The sequence below is a fragment of the Phaseolus vulgaris genome, chromosome 4 (assembly GCF_000499845.2).
Source record: "Phaseolus vulgaris cultivar G19833 chromosome 4, P. vulgaris v2.0, whole genome shotgun sequence".
Classification (NCBI taxonomy): Eukaryota; Viridiplantae; Streptophyta; class Magnoliopsida; order Fabales; family Fabaceae; genus Phaseolus; species Phaseolus vulgaris.
Genome location: NC_023756.2, coordinates 4,781,066 through 4,787,065, shown reverse-complemented (window position 1 = coordinate 4,787,065; position 6,000 = coordinate 4,781,066).

Genomic DNA, 6,000 nt, shown 5'->3' with positions numbered 1-6,000 from the left:
GGTGGAATTCATTGAGCAATTTCCTTATGTGATCAAACACAAGCAAGGCAAAATAAATATTGTGGCGGATGCTCTTTCTAGAAGATACACCTTGCTAAATCTTTTAACCTCTCAATATCTTGGTTTTGATCACATTAAGGAACTTTATCATGATGACCTTGATTTTTCTCCCATCTATCAAGAGTGTCTTAAAGGAGGACACAAAGACTTTTTTATTCAAGATGACTTTCTTTTTAAAGGAAAACGTCTTTGTGTTCCCCAAAGCTCTATTAGATTATCTCTTGTTAGAGAAGCTCATGAGAGGGGTTTAATGGGACATTTTGGGGTTGCTAAAACTTTGGATGTGTTGCATGAACATTTCTTTTGGCCACATATGCATAAACATGTTCATAGTTTGTGTGATAAATGCATAGATTGCCGCAAAGCTAAGTCTAAAATGCATCCCCACTTACATCAAAACCCCAGAATTTGAGGTAGTCTTTCACCAATGAATGGCCTGAACCTCCAATGAGGTCCCTGGACTCCCATCTAAACCCTCTTTGCAGAAAAAAAATCCAAAACTAATCACCCAGTTGCAGGATTAAATTACTGTGCAAAAAGTACAACATAGGTCCCCAGTTAAAATGAAAGGGGTCCCCACTTACATAAAAACACCAGAATTTGAGGTAGTCTTTCACCAATGAATGGCCTGAACCTCCAATGAGGTCCCTGGACTCCCATCTCAACCCTCTTTGCAGACAAAAAATCCAAAACTAATCACTCAGTTGCAGGATTAAGTGACTGTGCAAAAAGTACAACATAGGTCCCCAGTTAAAATAAAAGGGGTCCCCACTTACATCAAAACACAAGAATTTGAGGTAGTCTTTCACCAATGAATGGCCTGAACCTCCAATGAGGTCCCTGGACTCCCATCTCAACCCTCTTTGCAGACAAAAAATCCAAAACTAATCACCCAGTTGCAGGATTAAATTACTGTGCAAAAAGTACAACATAGGTCCCCAGTTAAAATAAAAGGGGTCCCCACTTACATCAAAACACCAGAATTTGAGGTAGTCTTTCACCAATGAATGGCCTGAACCTCCAATGAGGTCTCTGGACTCCCATCTCAACCCTCTTTGCAGACAAAAAATCCAAAACTAATCACTCAGTTGCAGGATTAAGTGACTGTGCAAAAAGTACAACATAGGTCCCCAGTTAAAATGAAAGGGGTCCCTACTTACATCAAAACACAAGAATTTGAGGTAGTCTTTCACCAATGAATGGCCTGAACCTCCAAAGAGGTCCCTGGACTCCCATCTCAACCCTCTTTCCAGCCAAAAAATCCAAAACTAATCACTTAGTTGCAGGATTAAGTGACTGTGCAAAAAGTACAACATAGGTCCCCAGTTAAAATAAAAGGGGTCCCCACTTACATCAAAACACAAGAATTTGAGGTAGTCTTTCACCAATGAATGGCCTGAACCTCCAATGAGGTCCCTGGACTCCCATCCCAACCCTCTTTGCAGCCAAAAAATCCAAAACTAATCACTCAATTGCAGGATTAAGTGACTGTGCAAAAAGTACAACATAGGTCCCCAGTTAAAATGAAAGGGGTCCCTACTTACATCAAAACACAAGAATTTGAGGTAGCCTTTCACCAATGAATGGCCTAAACCTCCAATGAGGTCCCTGGACTCCCATCTCAACCCTCTTTCCAGCCAAAAAATCCAAAACTAATCACTCAGTTGCAGGATTAAGTGACTGTGCAAAAAGTACAACATAGGTCCCCAGTTAAAATAAAAGGGGTCCCCACTTACATCAAAACACAAGAATTTGAGGTAGTCTTTTACCAATGAATGGCCTGAACCTCCAATGAGGTCCCTGGACTCCCATCTCAACCCTCTTTGCAGACAAAAAATCCAAAACTAATCACTCAGTTGCAGGATTAAGTGACTTTGCAAAAAGTACAACATAGGTCCCCAGTTAAAATAAAAGGGGTCCCCACTTACATCAAAACACCAGAATTTGAGGTAGCCTTTCACCAATGAATGGCCTGAACCTCCAATGAGGTCCCTGGACTCCCATCTCAACCCTCTTTGCAGACAAAAAATCCAAAACTAATCACCCAGTTGCAGGATTAAATTACTGTGCAAAAAGTACAACATAGGTCCCCAGTTAAAATGAAAGGGGTCCCCATTTACATAAAAACAGCAAAAAAACTGAGATGTTAATAATCGTCATTTAACATTATTTGACGTCACATACATGTTCGAGCTACATAATATTCAAGATTGTCTAATTCCTTATTTTTTGATGGCCTTGAATGATAACTCCATCTTTTCTGCATCTGAAAATTGATGAGGAAGTCAAATGTTAGACAATATACATGGGCAACTTTCATTATAGTTTTTAAAGTGTTGTTCATTTCTTGTATTGTACCTAGAGTCGTGGGTGGAAGTCTTACTACTGGATGACAAGCACGAACTAAGTCGTCAGTGGGTGGACATATGTCAAAATTGAAAACCTACATGAATGACAATTTAATTTCAAGCATGTAATGTAATGTAAAGAAGACGATTATTATTTTAACCTGCACAGTTGTATTACATTTATGTTGTTTGACTACATACCTTGACAATGTTGTTAAGAGTGATATTAAGGTAGAAGTTCCTTCGATTTGGAGTGAAAATGCCCACCTAAAAAACACACAAAAATACTTGTATGAATGACATAACATATGGAATTGTAAAAGAAAAGTTTGTTTTTCGTGCGTTAATACATTCTTTAAGACTAAGACAGAGCCAACTTCAATTAGAGAACCAAATTCTTCATTCTTTAAAACCTTCCCATGAACACTTGCACTTGCAGTCCCCGTCGGATCCTGTAAAGCAAGAAATTTAATATACAACTTCTTCTGCAAAATGTAAGAAAGATTACATAATAGGTATATTACCTTAATTGTTATTAACATGTCTCCTAGACCATTGTGCTTGCATGATTTGATTAGGCAACTTAAGAGTGGGAAAACATCTAATTCTTTCAAACTTCCCAGGAATGATCTCTGTTCAGAACCACGTCCTTCAATTTCTCCTTCGCAATAAAATGAAAACATCATTAGATATAAACTTTTGTTGTTCCATTCTAAAAAACGTGATTGAGTATTACCTTGGAATTGAAGGAATTTTTCTGCCCATTTCCATTGGTTGGATGTAAAATCACGGTCATAAGTTTGTTGACCTATACGGTTTATAAATTCTTGAGTGTTTACTGGCTGCTCAGAGTTCCGATTAAGAATCATGGCTTGCACATTACCAGCTGGTCCCGGAATGACATTGGTAGTAGAGTTGCAACGTCGTACATAACTACCAATGTCATTGTCGTCGATATCAAGCCCTTCCCATGACTCCATTTGGAATGGATGTATAGTTCAACAAATTCATCCTATCGCATGCCATATATAGATGAACGTTGGGCACATGTTATTGAAGGAAGGAAAATGGACGAAAATGGAAGAATTTGTTTTTTTTAAATATTTTTTAAGGTGAGGTGCAGTTTAGGTGTGGTGCGGTTTAGGTGAGGTGCCATATAAAGATGAACGTTTGGCACATGTTCACGTTTCAAGCAAGGAAAAGGGATTTCTGTGAAAAAACAAATGTATTGTCTAATTAATAACATATCATAAATGCAACAATAATTTGTTTTTTTTAAATATTTTTTAAGGTGAGGTGCAGTTTAGGTGTGGTGCAGTTTAGGTGAGTGTCATATAAAGATGAACGTTGGGCACATGTTCACGTTTCAAGCAAGGAAAAAGCAAATGTCTTGTCTAATTAATAACATAGCATAAATGCAACAATAATTTTATTTAAAATATCTTTTAAGGTGAGGTGCAGTACGGTACTCTTCTTAAAATGGCAATAAATGCTGAATTTGCCATGAATGTTACGTGCAAGGATAGTTTTGCTCCAACTTTAACTTTACTTTTTTGCAGGTGGGGTTCATTCCTCAATGCCACAAATGCTGATTTTTCCATTCACACATTAAAGAGAAAGTGTGTGCCCTTCCTCAAAGTCCAACACCCCGTCCAGCACCACGTCCAGCATCCCGTCCAACACTATCAGCATTCATTGATAGCAACAGTTCTTCTTCATTGTTCTTCATTGCATTAACTACAAATTCAAGAGCAGATAACGTCCAGCACTGTCAGCATTCATTGATAGCAACAGTTCTTCTTCATTGTTCTTCACTGTATTAACTACAAATTCAAGAGCAGATAACGTCCAGCACTGTCAGCATTCATTGATGTTCCGTCCGGTTGACCGGGACGTCTTCGTGCACGACCTCAACCGTCAGCTGGGGTCTCCTTCCCGCTGGTTGCCCGTGGATTCCTGCAAAAAAGGGGACAAAGAGGCGTCCTAGCGGCCGTGTGCACTCCGACGCTCAAGTCAGCCAGCAAGAAACACCAAAAAACTGTCCACCCACGTATCTGAGCACCGCGTGTGGCACTCTGAAGGTGGTAAAAGAACTGTGTATATGTGTGTGTGTTGTCTCCTTCAGGCAAAAAAATTCTCCAGTCACCTGTACGTAATCTTAAAGCACGGGCAAGCAACCAGAGAGTTTCTCGTAAATTTGCCAAAGGTTCCAACCCTTTTTCCGACATTCCCAGCGCTATTTAAACTGCCCCAGCATTTAAAGCGCCTTAAAGCGCTTTTAATCTCAAACGTAACGCACTCATTAAAGCGCTTAATTACGAAACGTAGCGCATTTAAGACGTTGAAACGCTCGGGAGCCCTAATAGTACCTGAATGCTCGAAAGGGAAACTGTATTGAATATCTTTAATTACCTGGCACCTGACTAGAGGGTGTTTCTATTCTGTCATGGCTGTCGTACACGTGGAGGGCCTCACGACGCCATGACCCCATCTGGGGGCGTTTCTGCCCACCTGGGGACGTCTCTACGTGTGAGCCCTCCTGCTTAGGAGTGCTACTGCGCTAGGGGTGGCTTTTTGGGTGCCAACTCATGCCCCCAAGTATCTAGCCACTTACTCTGAGAGCGTATCTGCCTTCCTCTCGCACCCTGCACCCGGTTATCCTGGGCGTGACCTTCCTCTTGGGTCGTATCTGTCCCGAAGGCGTCTCTGGGGCGGCAGGGGTACTTCACGAGTCAGGCTGCCCTTCACTGGTACTATCACTATGGCCTTGAAGCCACCTTTTTCCTTCTCTTTATCACTTTCCCGAGATATCGGGTCCTGAGGCTTTCCCACGGCGTCGCTCCCTCCATGGTCTTTCCTACCCATGGGTATCGGGGAACCATACTGTGATTGCCTTACTTTTACACTGTTTGATCTGGCTACGCCCTGGTTGGGCGACGCCTCCACCCAGGCGACGCCTTGTCCTATCTTGGCGACGCTTCCTCTTGGCGTCTCTACACCTGGGCGACACCTTGAGTTGACTTTGACTTTCCAGTCGTTGACTTTGACTTAGTCAACGCCCTAATACGGGACGGTACAATTGATAACAACAGTTCTTCTTCATTTCATTAACTACAAATTCAAGAGCAGATAACGTCCAACACTGTCAGCATCCATTGAAGGTTCTGTTGGTGAAGGTACTCTTGCATTCAATACATAGCTTATTTGTAACTTTGTGCAAATTGTTAAATAATGCATAAAAGTAGTCATAGTTCTTTAATAATGTAGTAGATTTATTTTGTTCATTGTTTGAAATTTTAAAGTTAAGTTATATAAAGAAAATTGTATACATATGCATTCATGTTTTTTTTCAATGTCAGTTAAGCTAAGCATTGTACACACAACAGGTTTAAGGTAATGGCAGATTTGTCACTTGATGACATTCTGTTCTTTGAAGAATCTCAGCATTCGAATCATTTAGCTGGAAATGATTATGTGGCAAATATACTTCCTGATACAGATTCCCAGATCAATATTGATGAGTCCGTTCCAAATGTAGTTGATGAATCAGCTCCTACAGTTGGAATGTGTTTTGACACTGCAGATGCCGTGA